We start from the raw sequence: 16,516 nt of genomic DNA on the forward strand, positions 1-16,516 counted from the left end.
GACTTAGGTTTTAAATATAGCAAATATAGATGTGCTTCATATATTGTGTTATATATGCTCCCCATGTACATTGAGAAGGGTTTATTTTACTTTAATGGACTCGTTTAAGCAATATTTGTCATCTGGAAGCCTGCGAGTGAGGCTATTGCTTAGCACATTCCTTCTGCCTGCCCTGTGAGATATATGGCTAGAGGATGCTCCTGAAGCACCTGGCATGTGTCCCACAGAACCATTGACTCCCAGCAGAGCACATGGAAGCAAGTGCTCTGTTTGCTAAAGTGATGTATGGCTGTCATCTCACCTGTTAGCTTTAACACCACAATCCTTGATCACTGAAAATAGTTTAGAGTCTATCTTGCAGTTCCTCCATCCCAAAGCAGTGAATCTTGAACATGCTGCACCCCTTCATCCAAAGTCAGGCTGGCGTTTCACCATGGGTTTAATCTATTATGTCTGGAAAACTACCAAGGAGGAGGAGGTGGACATCCTGCTTTCCTCCTTCTGCGTGTTCCTGCCATCTCCCGTGACATTAACCCGCATCAGTTCTCACCCAGGCTACCTCTCCGATCAATCTCATGCTGCAGCTGAAGGAGCACCAATACCAGCACAAACGAGCTGAAGGATCAAAAGTTAAAGGCTAGGAAGGGAAGATGAGAGGTATGGAATTTTTCCGCTTAGCATGGAAGGTTATCTACGTTTAAATAGCTCCAGAAACTGCACCCTTAGGTTCTGAAGAAGGGCTCTATAGCAAAGACAGTGAATATTTAAGTGTTTACAAAATGAGGACAGAAATCAACTAACTTGAACAATTCACAACTACAAGACAATACTGTCCACAACACCTGATTAGATCTTGGATGGAATTACTGCAAAGGCACTTGTGCTTTATGATATAGGACAGTTTTTTGTTTGTTTATTTTGAAACAAGAAAATTAGAAAGAACATTTGGCAGTGGACAGACTACCTTATAACTACCCACGGAAGAATTTTTCTGCATCTTGTTGAAAAGATCATGACTAAGTAAATTCTCATCTTTGCTGGGGACTTTGAGAAACTCCAGCAGAGCTTCAGCTAGTCATGTTTGGAAACTGAACCCTAGCTGGTTCCGGGGAGTAGAGGGGTTCATGTGCTGTGGGAGAGGGCTCTGGATGCCTATCATCATGGAGAACATCTAATACCCTCTTCTAACAGACAGTAGCTCAATAAACATCCCTGAACTTGTCTTTGGTAACATACACAGTGCTATTATATAAAACCTTCCAAATTGAAAATGATCAATGTGCATTTAGGAGCTATCAAAGATATATCACCTGTACTTGCTAGAAAGAAGAGAGAATTTTAGAAGCTGCTGTTAAAGCCCACTATCCCCTCCTCCCTTTTAAACCAAAGAAAAGCACATTAAAGACAGAGGAAAAACAGGTAGCTCAGATAATCTACATCTTCAGTCTCTGAAAAAGTCTTACCAAACTTATGCTATGGTTTGATATGCCATTGTTTCACTTAGCCACTGAAGTTTTAGAGGTTTCTATGTCTAGGGTTATGCCAGACTCATGAAATACAAAGCCAAGGAATATGAGGGGTAAAGCAAAGATAAGGTGAGAGAAAATATTTAAAGCTTTAGCTGCCCCCATGTACTACCAGTAACTTCCTCTTCCTTTTGGCTACAGAGAACAGGGAACAGTAATGCAATAGTAAATGCAGGATTCTAGTCAAGGACTACGGGTGGCTGTGTGCTAACTCTTCTTCCTTCTCACCTAGCTGCCAGAGAAGAAATTCCTAGAAAACAATTGCCAATTCTCCCTGCGACATATACATTTTAAAATATTCTTTGAAATTGTAATTATATCTTTGCTTATTATAGAAATAATCCAGCTGCCCAAATGCCTTCTCTTAGTCTAAATAATTCTTTCAACTTAAAGATGCCCAGGTTTTACTAGTGTTTTTTGTCTCAAGCCTTGGTTTATTTTACACGTAGTCCAATATATAAGGTCAAACTAGGCTTGTGCTACTCTGCCCTTGCCACAGAACAAAGAAAGGGGTTAGCACAATTAATATGTCTCAGCTTACAGTGATAGTCATTAGAAGTTAGTGCAACTTGCCTCAGACTGTTGAGAGTCATGCCATGGGCCACATAATCTTAGTACTCTTGGGGCAAAACATACAAAGGCCTAAAGTTGGCCTCTCCCTGCAACTTTGCAAAAAGATGTCTCTGAGCTCTCTGAAAATACATAATACAAAAGAATAATCTAGGGTGGAAAGGACCTCCAGAGGTCACCTAGTTTAACCCTCTCCTCAAAGCAGGTCTAATCAGATCAGGTTACTCAGGAACTTGTCAGTATACCTTCAGCGTTGTTCCTGAAGATGCCAATAAAAATCTACATATAAAAAATCACAACATGAGCGATTACTCTTAACTGGAAAAAGCACATGTCTGCTAACACTTAAAGACAGATGGACCAGAGAGCCTTCAAAAGAACCCCAGCGGTCTACAGACTACAGGTTCAGAGCAGCTAATCTAACCTACCTGCTATTTAAATCATTAATTCTTAAACATAGAAAACAGATTATTCCTTTCCCCTTGGCAGAAGCTTCTTCATATTTGAAAGATGTTGTCATATCAGCCTCCTCTACTGCTATTATAAAATTTGCACGTAAGAGCCAATAGAACAAGACAGAAAACAGTTTGGCATGCTGCCTTTTGTACTTTTGCTGATTCATCTTTTTAGAAGTATCACACAAGCAACCATTCTAGAAGTGATATTGCATTAGCACCAAAAGCTTTCCAATGTTGATTCCTGGCCTCCATTTACTTTCATAAATAAATGCAGAGGATCAGGTTGTTATATTATTATCAAACACCATGGAAGACTGGTCCAAAATAGCACTTCCCATCTAGCAAAGGGCTCCTACAGTTTCATTCATGCCTAAGAAATAATCCATTCTGTTTGTACAAGCATGCTGAAACGACTTGCTCTTGAGAGGTGAGATGGATTCCTAAAGAGTCCGACCCTTTGTGATTCATAGTCAACAGATGCTCTTGAACAAAGGCAGGTCAGGTGGTAATCCCCTCTATTTTGTCTGTAGCAAAAAAGCAACATGAGACACATCAAGAGTTTACATTGAATTTCTGTAGCAAGTACTTTACTATCTCCGGTAGGACAGCAGCTTGTGAAGTTGAGCACAGGTTCATATCTGAGAATGGAGAAAGCAGACATCAGACTGCAGTACAGTTACGTCTGGCCTGGTTTTAACAACTTGCAAAAAGGTATTTTCCTCCAGTATCAAGTAACTAAGCAAGCAGTACATTGCCTTTGAAGACACAGTCTTGTACATCTACTAGAGGTCAAAAGGCTTGGCTCTTACTTGGAACTCTGTCGCATGCTTTCTTTATGACCTGGATCTATCACCTGAGGGTTTAAGCAAGAACAAAGAACTTGAGTAAAATTGGAGCATTTGTCAGCCACTTAATGGAAATTCTTGAAGGTATATTATTCACTGTGTTTAGAAAATCAAAGAAAAGGTGGAAAGAGTTATAAATAAGCAAAATAACACTAAATCATCTCAGAATGAAGAATAAATGACTAGCCAGTAGATACCGTCAGGAACTCAGCAACTGTAAGGAAACAACAGAGATACACTTTCAACTATCCCAAAACCAATGCTTGTGCACCCTAGAGGGAGCCTACTGCTCATAGCAGTGGGGTTTGTGGACTTGACCTACACAGCATCTTGCCTGCCACCGCTGGAGATTGAATACTGGAATAGATGGAACATGCAGGGCATTTCTTATGTTGGTCCTGCTTTTAAAAGTGTCTGATATGGCTGAGCTGTTCAAAAGATTACCCTTCCTAAATTCTTATCTAACTTGTTTATTTTTAGTGCCAAAGCAACATAATACAGAACTGTGTTTTGAAGCTATAACTCAAAAAGGTAAGCCTACAAGTGCATAAAACTGGCTCCTCTATTAGTATTGTGACAGGCAAAATTCTCATTACTACCCAGTATGTCTCCCATGTCTACAGTTAGCACCTTTAGTTGACAAATTATATACATCTAATTTTTTTGGTTGGTTTCAGTCCTTAATTTTATAAAATACATGTATGTTCTTTGCAACTTCTATTCCTTTTTCATAATAGCTTTAGGATTAGAGTAGGTAGACATATCTTGAAAATTAGCAGGTAGATAAAGGATTTACATTTATGTACAATATATCAGGATTAGCTAGGGCAGAAGGATACACTGCAATTTGAGTATGTGTAGATGAGGAGAAGGGTGCTTTGAAACAGGCTTGTTCCTTTCATGCTCTAAATGGAAGCAAATTGCATTGAATATCCCAACTGGATATAAAGAACTTGTCTACTGAGTATAGCACAAAGTGTCTATAGGAACCTGGAATGCTGTAAAAGATTTGCTGAGGTGCTATATTACATTTAAAACACTGATGATTTTAAAAACATACAGTTCCATACAACTCTACTGCATGGTCTCTTCATTCTCCACTGCTGCACACTTGCATATACATTCTCTCTCCCGGTGGCTATTCTCTTCTAGTTCAGGGTAGAACAGAGAAAGCAATTTCTTAAGGTCCACCAATAAAAACAGCCAACCACAGAAATACCAACAGGATTAATATTAAAGCAGGGAAGATAAATACTCAAAGCTCAGAATGATGAAGACAAGCTGTGTGCATACATTACTATCCCTTCACATAAATCTCAATTATTTCCTCAAGTCCTCAGCCTTATTCCCTGCTTGTGCTGTATGGCTGGCAAGGAACAAACCCATGTTCCACATCTGAGTGCCAATTCTGTCTGCAATGAGACAGCTGTAAGCCAGGGTGACAGAACAGGCAAGGAGAGCAGCACGGTCCTACTCCTGCACCTCGGATGTCAATGAGCGTTTTGCCAGAAACTATAATGGGAACAAGACTGGTCCTAGATGGGATCAGTAAACCCATAATTAGGTTCTGAATGAATGGGAATTTCTTCATTATAGGAATATATATTTGAACTGCAAAGTTAACTGCAACCTTAGTATATTTTAGCGTGTTTTCCATTATACACAACAATGTGAAGGTGGATGAAAAGTCTATGCACTAGCTTAATTCAGCATGCATTTTCAGCTAAATCCTCTGCACTATGCCTATTAATTCTTCAGCCAGTACTTACTGTAATATGCCCAGACTTCAGGAACATAAAACAAACAAACAAGAAAAAGAGAAACACACAAAAAAAACCAAACCAGTAGTGAATAGTTTCATCCTCCGCTCCATTGCGGAATAACACATTCCTTCCCACCAAAATTAGTTCATGGTCTCAACTCAGTAAAATCCAGTTACAGGCCAAAAAATGCACTTTCTACAAGAGTATCAAATCTCAATTCCAAATTCAGAATCGTATATTTAAAACACTGTTTATTTTCTCTTAAAATGCATTCCAACAAGCTTGCATTCAGTAACAGGTATGGCTTCATCTCAAACTCCAAACAAGAAAGACAAAGTACACAGTATGCTTTGTGTGAAGTGAAAATCTAAGTTTGCAACAGTTTGCACACGGAGTATGCTGTAATCACTTCTAAACAGGTTGGTTCTTGGTGGAATTCCCTTATTTTTATTTCTGCTGTAAAAAACATAGAAGGTCTAGGTAAATGCTCTGTGCCTCCTTCCAACTTCCTCAAAGTATCTGGAAACGTAGAGAGAGTAGAGCATCTGTGGTGGTGGGTAGTTTAACCCCGGTAAGCAACTGAGCACCACACAGATGCTTCCTGACTCCCCTCCCCACCCCAACTGGATGGGGGGACAAGATTCAGAAGGGCAAAAGTTAGAAAACCTGTAGGTTGAGATAGAGACAGTCTAATAGGGAAGGGAAAGAAAAAAAGTGGTGCAGAACACAACTGTGTACCAAGCTAACCAATGTCCAGCCAGTCTCTGAACAGCATCAGTTCCCCTGGCTAACCCTCCCCATTTTATTGTTCAGCATAACACCATATGGTATCGGATAGCCCTTTGGCCAGTTGGGATCAGCTGTCCTAGTTCTGTCCCTCCCAGCTTCTTGTGCACCCCCAGCCTCTTCACTGGCAGGGCAGCATAAGAAGCTGAAAAGTCTGCGTTTCTGTGTAAGCACTGCTCTGCAACTCCTAAAACATCAGTATATTATCAGCGCTATTTTCATTACAAATCCAAAACATAACACCATATGATCTACCATATTATGAAGAAAATTAGCGCTCTCAGCCAAACCAGGACATCCTCCAAACCTCCTGCAACTACAAGTGCAGAAACCCTGGTTCAAGTTGCAGGCTGGGACCAGACACTTCAGCTCCATCTCACTGGAAACAACGACAGAAACCCAGTAAAGGAGATAGATAGTTGCTTAATGAAAAAGTCTTGTTCTCAAACTCTGCACACTATACAGCTAAACCGAAGCACACTTCCACGGTGAGAAAATGTGCAACACCCCTAACAACACACTGCTTTTAAAGGAGAATGAACACAAGCCCTCTTCATACACATCTCTCTCTTCTTCCCCTTGCTGCTATTTATGTTTCTCTCCATTTCACATCTTGCCTTGAGGAACAATATTTAGGTCCCCGTGGGTGCTGGAGGTAGCTGAGGGGATTTGCACAGTCCAAGGGCTCCAGACCTTGTTCAGCAGTGATCCCGTGGCCAACTCGCCCAGGCGGTGCTGCCCAGCGGGGCTGCTGCTAGGGCAGACCGCGCAGCGCGCCGTCGGCCGCCGGGCACCCAGATCCGTGCTGGGAGGCGGCGCAGGCTCCGCGCTGGCTCCACAGGCCAGCTCCTCTGTCCGCCGACGGCCAGCTTGTGAGCGCAGGATGGGACCCAGTGCGGCTGCACCCGTCTCTGTCCCAGGCTGCGTCAGGCCGGTTCCCGCTCCTGGGCCAGGCCTGCTTCACGCTGCCGGCCGGCGGGCGCTGCTGGGCCTCCTGCTGCCGCCGTGCCTTGTGCCTCGCACACCCCAGCCCGCCCGCCTGCCCCGCGCTCTCGCACAAGGCCTCGTCGCTCCTGTCAGGCTGCCCTCCCCAAGGTCGCCGGCCTCGTGGCGGAGGCTGCCCTCAGCAAGCACCGCCAGCCATCTCCCACCAGCAGGTCTGTCTTTCTGATCCCTTTCCCGAGTATTTTCAGCTTCCCTGGGTTGCCATGTTATGGGTCCATTAGGTTACAAACAAACTTTTACTGAACACAAGCACGGCACACACATAGAGAGCTCCATAAAGCCAATGGGCGGTATGGTAAACAACATACTTTATCTGCACACTGCCTTCAACTTGTCCTCCTTTGGAAAATTCCCTCTGCATAAGATTTTCCACACTCCTACTGATCACTGTTTTATTTTAAAAGCTTTTTTAAAGGATTTGATTTTAATGAGTACAAGGCTCAGACCAGAAATACTGTATTTCTTTCTCCTGAATGATGAAGTAGGCACTTGGACTCTCTGCATTGATTTCTAATCTGCCATTTCATGCTCTGCCAGTGAGCCCTGTAAACCAGGATCATTCAGCTGTCCCATGAAGTTTTCTGTAAGTAAGAATAGTTAAGGCTAGTTAGGGCAAAAGGGAGGAACTGGCTGTCAGAGTCACAACCCTTAATCAGCCTACAGCTCTTCATCACAGCAGACTGGAGTAATAATAATAACAATAATAATAGCAATAATGAGAGAAAATCTGTATGGACTTTCATAAAAAAGGAACTCAAATTGGAGTTCTGCTCCTCAGGAAGCACACAGCCCCTCCTCCGTTTCCCAGGGAGGGCAGAATGATGGAGAGGCAGGAAATTAAAATGGCAAGGATCTTCTGATAAGAAATGCAAATTCATGGGGGCCATCATGAGTAGACCCATACACAGATACACTCCTGAGTACACATGGATTTTGTCTTATTCACCATGTGCACCAGACCCATGGCTGGATAGCAAGCCTATTCTCGTTTCCTAAGAACCTGTGTTCCAGAATGTCCTTCAGTACAGGCATGCTGCATTCGCCAACTAGTGCAGCAATTATACTCCCTTTGATCAACACTTGTTTTAGATTTCTGTTGAGAAATGTCTATAATTAAAGTGACAAAGATCTTCCTTTCCCACATGCAAAGGAGACTTATTATTTGCTACTCTAAGGCAAAGTCTGGGTTTTTCATTTCAGGTACCTTTGGTTCAGAGATCAAGAACCATATTCTTTTCTTAAATAAAGACACATCAGCGATTTAATTTCCATGTATTCTGTTGAGCCACATCAGGTGCACACACCACCTTATCTGGGTCTGGCTGTCTGCAGTGCCATCAGTGCAGATGCTCTTACCCAGCTCTCAACCACCCTCACACCACCCACCACTATCATTTTTGTGGAGCCAGAAATATTCTTTAGATTCATCCACTGCTGTAAAGTCAGAGCTGTAAAGTCAGATCTTTTCCTTCTTTAAATGTGACTAGCTATTTACTCCCTAACAATTCTGCTTCAGAGCTGATTTAGCATTTTTATTGGAATGTGAAAGCTCTTAAAAGAAGAAAAAAATCTAATCAGGCAGAAGAGATAGAAAACTTGCTGAATTTTTTCTCCCCCCTTTGCACCCCTTCAATCCTATCAAAAGCACATCTTCCATTCATTGCTTCCCGATGTCATTATGACAAGCGGCTACAAATCAATAGCAGAAGCAAAGGCAGGCCTAGCCCGCACTCACCAAGTGATAAAGATTCACTCTCAACCCCGATTTGCTAATAGCACATAATAGCAGCCATTGGCGCCCCGCATTAAATCATACATTTCACTCTGCGTTTATTATGGGATTTTTAAAACTCCTCACCAAATTGGATTTTCTCGACGGTCTCTAATTTCCACATTTATCATTTAAAATTAAACTCCTCTGTGGGGAGGGGGTTGGGAAAAGGGGAAGGAAGAGAGAAGTCATGCAGTTCTGTATTTTCCTCTTTCTTTTTTATGAAAACCCATAAATAATCCCAGGTATCATTGCCATCAGCCCTGAAGTTTTATATATATAAAATACCAGAACTTAGGATGGAATAGCTTTAGGACTGTGGTTACCTTCATGCAGCTTTGCAAAAGAAGAGGAAATTAAAGAGGAACCAATAAAGAAACAGATTTTAAGTAGGAAATCCAATAAACAAAATAGTCAACAATGTAAGCTGGTATGAAAAGTGTTAAGGAAAATTACTGTGGATTTCCTCAGCTGCAAGAGCTAAGTAGCAAGGATAAGATGGACCAAAAAGACTTAAAGAAACAAACAAACAAAACCTTATTATCTCTTCCAATTTGCAGAAAATTAATTTGACAAATGAAGTGAAAACTTAAGAACAAACTCATCTTTTACAGCAGATTTTTCTTAAAACTAATTCCCTTGTGACGAGGACCAATGAAGACAGGTGATATTCCTGAAACAACTGTTCATTGAAATTTATTATTTCATCCCATTCATCCTACAGGCATCATCATGTATAAGCCTATTGGTCAGAGAATTATGTTTAACAGTGTCTGTAGGAGCACACGCAAATTTTTAAGAGAGAGGCTTCAGGATGAGGCAAAGATGGCTTGTGTTTTGGTAACCACTGGCCATGCAGACAGTGGAGTCTAAATGTCCCAGTTACACCCACTGGAACCAATAAACTGGAGTCTTCATAGCTCAGGTCAGTATAATCCAATGGTATTTCCTAGGGAGTGCAGCTTCTAGTGAAGGCGCATGGTGCAGATACTGGTTAGTCATCTGATTACACCTGATCGTTTTAAGTAAATGAAAGTATCGTTTCCTTTAGATGATGCCCCAACTGAAAGGAACCACCTATTTGGAGGACCAAAATTTATTTCAGCCTTGTAAAGCTGACAAAAAAGATGTCATAATAATGGCAAAAGTGAGTTCAAAAAATATGCCCAAGGTGCTTTGGCTCGAGGAAGGTACAGATAAGGTACTGGTGGTTTTGAAGACAGGACAGGGTCACTAAAGGCATCCTCTCGTAGAATGGGGTGATGTGGGACCATAAGCAACATTAGGGTGAAGAAACCATGCATACAGCTTTGGGTGTTTTTCTTGATGCTTTGTTTGGTATATTCAAGAAATGATTACTGTGGCTAGTGCCAGAAGAGGTGTTAGAGTACTTTGCTGAGCTTCTCCAGACACTCTTTGAAGCTAGGTCTGATAGGTGCTGACTGCATGCAGAGACTGGGAATTCAAGCTTTTCAGCCCTCCTCTTGTCCAAAGCAACTTCTTTACCTACTCAGCAGAGCAAGAGTGATTTTGCAGCTGTACAGAAATAGTGCAACAGACTGTTTTTCAGACGTGGAGACTTGAAGATCATAATTCAATTGGCGCTTTGGTTCTGAAGCATAAAGCCAGTTTTCAACACTACATGTAAATAAGCCCGTTTACTGAACTCCAGAAAAGAAAAAATATGACTACTTACAACTTTCTACTGTAGAGGAGCCAAAGTAAAACAGTATGAGAGAGATATAGAACCCCTCTGCTCTGGAGAGAGGATGAAAGGGATGCAAACATGCCTGCAACCTGAATGGAATCTACTGCTTGTGATTCCAGCTTAAAGTATGCAAGAAGCACAGACACTGTGAGAAATTTTGATAGGCAGACTCTCAAAGAACTTCCTGCTTTATGAGATGATACGAATGATACAAATCCTGGGGTTTTAGTAAACAGAGATCTGTATCAGAACAGAAATTATCAGGTAACATTTTCTGTCTTCCCCCCAGTCTGCTCACATTACAAGAGGTGCAGAGTTCAATGAGCATGTGTCACAGTTACTGATCTTAGACCAAGCACAGCTCTGCTCACCTTGAGAGTATCAAAGCCCATGTTTCTCCACCTGTGTCAGCCCTGAAAGAAGCATCCAGATCCCAGACTATTTGAGGCATTTTACATTAAAAAAGGAATTTGAGTTTAATGTGAACAAAGGTAAGTGACTTCTGAAACAGAAGGTGATGTAATAATGGCATGGTGAATTAAGCTTTCACTTATCCAACTATGAGATGCGAACTCAATCAACCCACTACCTAATATCCAGTTAGTAAAATCACCCCAATTCACAAACTATGTAGTTTAACTAGGACTCTGCTTAAAAGAACTTGGGAGATTTTTGTTTTGGTAAGTTTGGGTTTTCACTAAAGAGCTCCAGAGATAAAATTCCTTATAAGGCATTACCAGTTCAGCTGCTACACATCAACCATATCACAGGCAACACTCCGAACAACTTTTAGCCTTTTTGTGGCTGCATCAATGCTACTCTGAATCCCAGCTGAATGCAGGAGCTGCTTTTGTTTACTTTGAAATTATCTTCTCCTAACACTTTTGATAATAGTCACAAAATTCCAGATCCTCTCCTTTTAAAACTGTTACCTGTTACCCTAAGCATCAGCTGTACTACGAGGGGTTGGAATATGGAAATGCTCCTGAGAACTAGTCACCTCTTACAAAGTAAAAAAATCATAGCATGATTTTTCCCTCCTTTAAAGTGCTGATAACTTTCAAGGAATACAGTGGTTACTGGTTTAGAACCTGAGTATTGGCCACCACTCAATTTAAGAAGCGACAATTGGATCTCTGGTATCTTCACAGGAAGAAATGTCAGAACATGAGTCTGGCAACTGCAAAATCAAATCACAACTTTCTTTCACAAGAGACTTCTGTTTAAAGTTAGAACATTAGTAAGAGTTAATTTAGGCACAGAGCAGAGGGAAAGAACGAAATGTTTTAGGTGAAGAGCTTTCTTTTTTTTTTCTTTATTTTATTTTTTTTTAACTTCAGACATCCCATACAGTAAACAGCAAAGACAGACATCTCCCTTCACATTAAGTAATTTTAAGGATATGCCAGGGTCCCATTTTTTTTTTCTTTGTTTATCTTTTCTGTGGTATTGCCTATTCAGATTGAGGCTTTCTGTTACCATTTCATTACTTTTTAGTTCCATGTCAACGTTCAGACATATGAACAACCCCAGGTATTGGTCTCTCTGGAAGACAGCTTTGAATATATATCCTTCCAATGCCTCTCATGTATAGCCATACTGTTTCTTACTGCTCTAGAGTCTGAAACATCCTGTAGGTTTATTGATTCACCTAACCACGTTAGTGATTCACACTAACGCCACTGATCTTTATCTTTTGCATTCTTCCTGACTAGTGCATCAAAACTGGAAGTATGCGACACATTACTCTCCAACTGATCTGCAAGGTTTTAATACCACACAGTCAAAGTTCCCCCACGGCCACCATCTTTCCTTCAGTTGCAATTGAGAGAAAAGCATCCCGAACTCAGTAACCTGAATTATCAGAGTAATTCTGCTGCTCTTGAATAGACCACGCACGATGACTTCACAAAATGGTTGCTTCCATCCTGACCAGAGATCAACTTCCTGTGCAGGGAAATTGTCCACCAAGGACAATTGAGCCAAGAAGTATTCTGCACACTCCGATCTCTGCCACTGCAGGAATACGGATTGGCAGTTACTTGTAAACACCTCACATAAGGAGGAGTTCTTGAAATGGACAGCAAGGTCTACAGGATACCCAGGAGTAAAATGATTCAGAAAAACAATGCCACAGAAACATGGTTTCAACAGTTCTGATGGTTAGGAAATCATACCCTGGGTTAGCACTTTTGTGGTAAGAATATGACAATAAAAAGGGAATCTCATTTCCATGTTATAATCAGCAGAACTTGGATATTCATCTACAGAGAGGCTAAGCAAATCTCTCTCTGCATGTGTAAACAAAAGCATGGACATGGTCACCTTTCAACTTGAAGAGGGCTGTTGTACAACTGGGTCTAAACTCTACCTGACCCACTTTTGCACAGATTTTTGCAGTTCCTGCTGGAGTAAACGTTGATCACTAAAACATTTTCTCTGCAGGAATTATCTCCCCTATGAAACTTCCCAAACTAGAGTCAGTACATTTTGTTTTAAACTACTTTGTTCAGACACTTCACATTAAGAAATGATATGTACTAGAGTATTTCATGCATGTTTTGCAGTAATGAAACAAGCTTTTAAATGAGCTACCTGTATGAACCAAAAAAAAGTTTATGGCATTAATTGGTACTGCAACAAATCCTTCATTATAATCAATCACAGCTACCATGGAATAGCAAGTGATCTATGTCCAAGCCCTCTACTGCCATGTTCATACATCCCAGATGATCAACATCAGACTGCACAGGGATGTCTTGCACTCTTTTCTGTTGGCACTAAGACACATCATAAAAGAAACTGAATAATCACTGAGCTGGTGTTATAGCCCAAGGGTCAAAGTAGTATCTGGAACATAAAACAGTGAAGTTCAAGCCATTACTCCAATGAACACCGAATGACTTACAGAAATGATGTGGCTGGCATTAAAGCAGACTGCAAGAAGCTTGTTCAGGATAGCCAGCTCACTGACAGCCATGGCACTCGTGCAGGATGTGCAAGGCAGCAGCACCAGCCCGAGGCCTGAAGCAGGCAGGCACAGGCTCTGGCAACACAGAGGAGAGGCAAGCCAAGGCAGCACATTGGTTCTTTTAAATCTTCTTTGCATGATGCCTCTTCTTCATCCCCCACTTCCCAGAAGAAACTCCCTCCCTCTGCTCCTCAGGTGCACACTTATCACTGCATAAGGCTTCTTCAAAGCTACCCAAAAGTGTTTTCTCAGATTTCAGGTCCTGGAAACATACACGAAATGCAAGACTGTTGTTTAGGCACATAGATTTCAAGGTTTACGATAGAAAATAAAACACAGCTAAATATATCAGAATCTTAATGCTTTCAAAGCCAAAAGGCAAGCAGCCTTTTCAAAATAACACATGACTTAAAAAAGCTTAGGGTCAGCAAAAATGTAGGATGGTGAAGGCTCCCCAAAGTTTGCTCTTATACTTATTTTACCACAGCAAGTAAAGGGTTTAGCCAAAACAAATAAAATAGAATTCCCACAAGTTGCCTTCTTATGCTCCCGCTTACGGTATCAGTGGGACAAGACACGGCAGCCAACTCTGCCAGCGTCCCCTTTGGGAGAAACAGAAAAGATTAAAGAACACATAAGTTGTAACATGCTTTTATTTTCCTACCTCATTTAAGTGAGTGCTGACAAAGTATTTCCTTGTACCTTATGAAAAGACAAATTCTGAAGCAAGTCTATGATTAGCCACATGCCCTCAAAAACTTGATAAATCAGCACACAATGGGATCTATACCTGGCGTTCTAGGCCAGCAAGCAGAGTCTGAGACCAAATGTCATCGAAAACATTGGTGGCACAGAGGACTGAGTTTAACTTTCACACAGAGTGGCATGCTCTGTGATACTCATTAGCTTCTAACATTTCTGTGCATGGTCTCAAGGACTGAAATTTAAAACACAAATAATCAACCACCCAGAGGCTGAGAGGATGCTAAGATTCTGTATCCTCTTCTGTGGAACAAGGACAGCTGAGAGACTTAAGCTAGCACACCTTGACTCTAGTTAAGCCAAGAATTAGACGGAGGGCATTTTCAGCAACATGTCCTCGGTGTTATAATTTGTTTCTTTCATTCTGTCAGTGCTCAAACTTGTTGACCTTCCAATCATACTTGCCCTTTCTATCCTCATCTTCGCTTTCAGGGAGGATAGTGGTTTTATTACAGGGCAATTGGGAGTGTTCTTAGTATAGTCATTTGTCTGAGGCAGTTACTGCATTACTGTTACTGATCAAACAGTAACAGGGAGCCAGGACTCAGGTTAAGTGGCATTCCTACTTTTGGAATGCTGAAGGCCAAACAGAGGCACATTATCAGAGCTACAAAAAAATGTCTGCAAATTGAAAGCAACTCTGTGTACTGACTGCCTGCAGGTTCCAGCTGGGACAAGTCTCAATATTAATCGCATTTATACTAAATGTAAAGAAACTAAAGCAACGTTTATGCTTTCTGAGTAACATGAGAAGGCAAACAATGTAAGGAACAGGTCTAAAGTGTATAAGTATCTGCTGAAGTGATAGCTCCTGCGATGCATAAATGTAAATTGATTCACTGCTGTCTTCCTAATATAAAACTCTATATTAAGCTCCCAAACAGCTAAAAGACAGGACTACTTTAAAAACACTCATTCAAATGAGCCAGACTCACTTCTGACCAGTACAAAATTTAGATTCTACCTAGAACATTCATTTGTTTTTAAATCAGTGAAAAAGGTACCAGTCAATAAGGATCACCTGCATTTCCACATCATACATTGCAAGAAAAAAGGTATGAAAGATCTCATCTAAACACTGTGTCACTGTGCTAATGCTATGCCCAAATAAGCTCTGTCAAGCAGAAGAGTATATTAGTACAGGTTGAACACTCCAATAATACCACTGTGTGGCTTTCAATCACCTTAAAGAGCATGCATGCTTGTTCAGGTCCTCCTGCAATGCACCTGGTAGACAAGAGTACACAGGAGCTATTCTCACGGTGTAACAATAGACAGATAGAAACGAGGACCCGTACCTTTAAATTTCTTAAGCATTAAATCTGTGATGCAGTCCTGCAATTATATCAAGTTATTCTGCCAACATGAATCTTGGAGATACGTATCCAAACCAGCAAAGCTGATTAGTAGTGTGGGAGCTCTCTGCATGCTCCTTCAAAACACAATTAAAAAGAGTTTTATTCAGAGTAACACAGGGGTTATAGGGTCAGAAGAGTTTCCATTTCAAAAGGCAGCAGGATACAAACTAGCAGGAAGGGGAAAGTAAATTACCCAGATTTAGTGCTAGAAATAGCATGGGTTTCGAAGGGAATTGAAGCTGGGCTTCAATTTCTTACCAAAATTTTATCTTACCATTTCTAAAGAAAGCAAAATAAAATAAATCAGTGCAAAGATAAACCATTTTATGTTGAGACAGTGAATAACTATTGTCCCACCTACAAGTGCAGATTCTGCCATCTTACCTTGGGCTTCCCCACCAATTCCCACAAAGAACAGATAATAATCCTTTTGACTTTCTACATTTTAAAACTTGTTTGTGCATATGCTTAAACAGACATGAGTGTTAGCAAGAGTCCAAGCATCTTACTATGAATGCTTCCATAGGACTGAAAGCAATCTGAACCTGGAGATATAAGAAAATATATGAAGTTATAGGACTCATGCCCAATTTGCTAAGAACGCTGTAGTCCTGTCTTGCATGCAGCTCTTCTCTTGCATGGTCAGCTTCAGCTCCACGTGTTTTCTTACTGTTGTGCTCTGTAAAAGAACCACACCTTTCTTAAACCAGCTCACACCAATTCCTGCAATGCACCTCAGACCAGTTCTTACTGGTCTATAAAAATCTAGTTTAAAAGGAACATCCCACATTCAGAGTAACTTGGTGGATGCTAACTAAGAGACGAGCAGTAATATTTAGCAGGAAGTAATCCTGTAGTGAATATGTTACTTGGCTTTTATATATATATATATATATTATTTCATGAGATTAATACATAAAACTTTGTACCAGCTTTTAAGCTACTCACTTCACCTTAAGAAAGGTTTCATTTCAGTAACATGGGTAAGCCTCA

General features: G+C 41.0%; 1 protein-coding gene across 27 annotated transcripts in view; it reads right to left on the reverse strand.

Annotated features, from left to right (window-relative positions):
* LOC106046624 (uncharacterized) overlaps positions 1-16,516 on the reverse strand; it is a 102,516-nt gene that overhangs the window by 42,955 nt on the left and 43,045 nt on the right. For 17 of the 27 annotated variants that reach the window (XR_010834652.1, XR_010834655.1, XR_010834646.1 and 14 more), the window contains one exon: positions 13,341-16,202. The exons of 8 other annotated variants lie outside the window; for them this stretch is intronic. The gene's annotated coding sequence lies outside the window, so the exon portion shown is untranslated. The remainder of the gene's footprint in view (positions 1-13,340; positions 16,203-16,516) is intronic. 2 more of the 27 variants (XR_010834653.1, XR_010834645.1) reach the window with 2 other exon arrangements.

Source organism: Anser cygnoides, chromosome 12 (assembly GCF_040182565.1).
Source record: "Anser cygnoides isolate HZ-2024a breed goose chromosome 12, Taihu_goose_T2T_genome, whole genome shotgun sequence".
Lineage (NCBI taxonomy): Eukaryota > Metazoa > Chordata > Aves > Anseriformes > Anatidae > Anser > Anser cygnoides.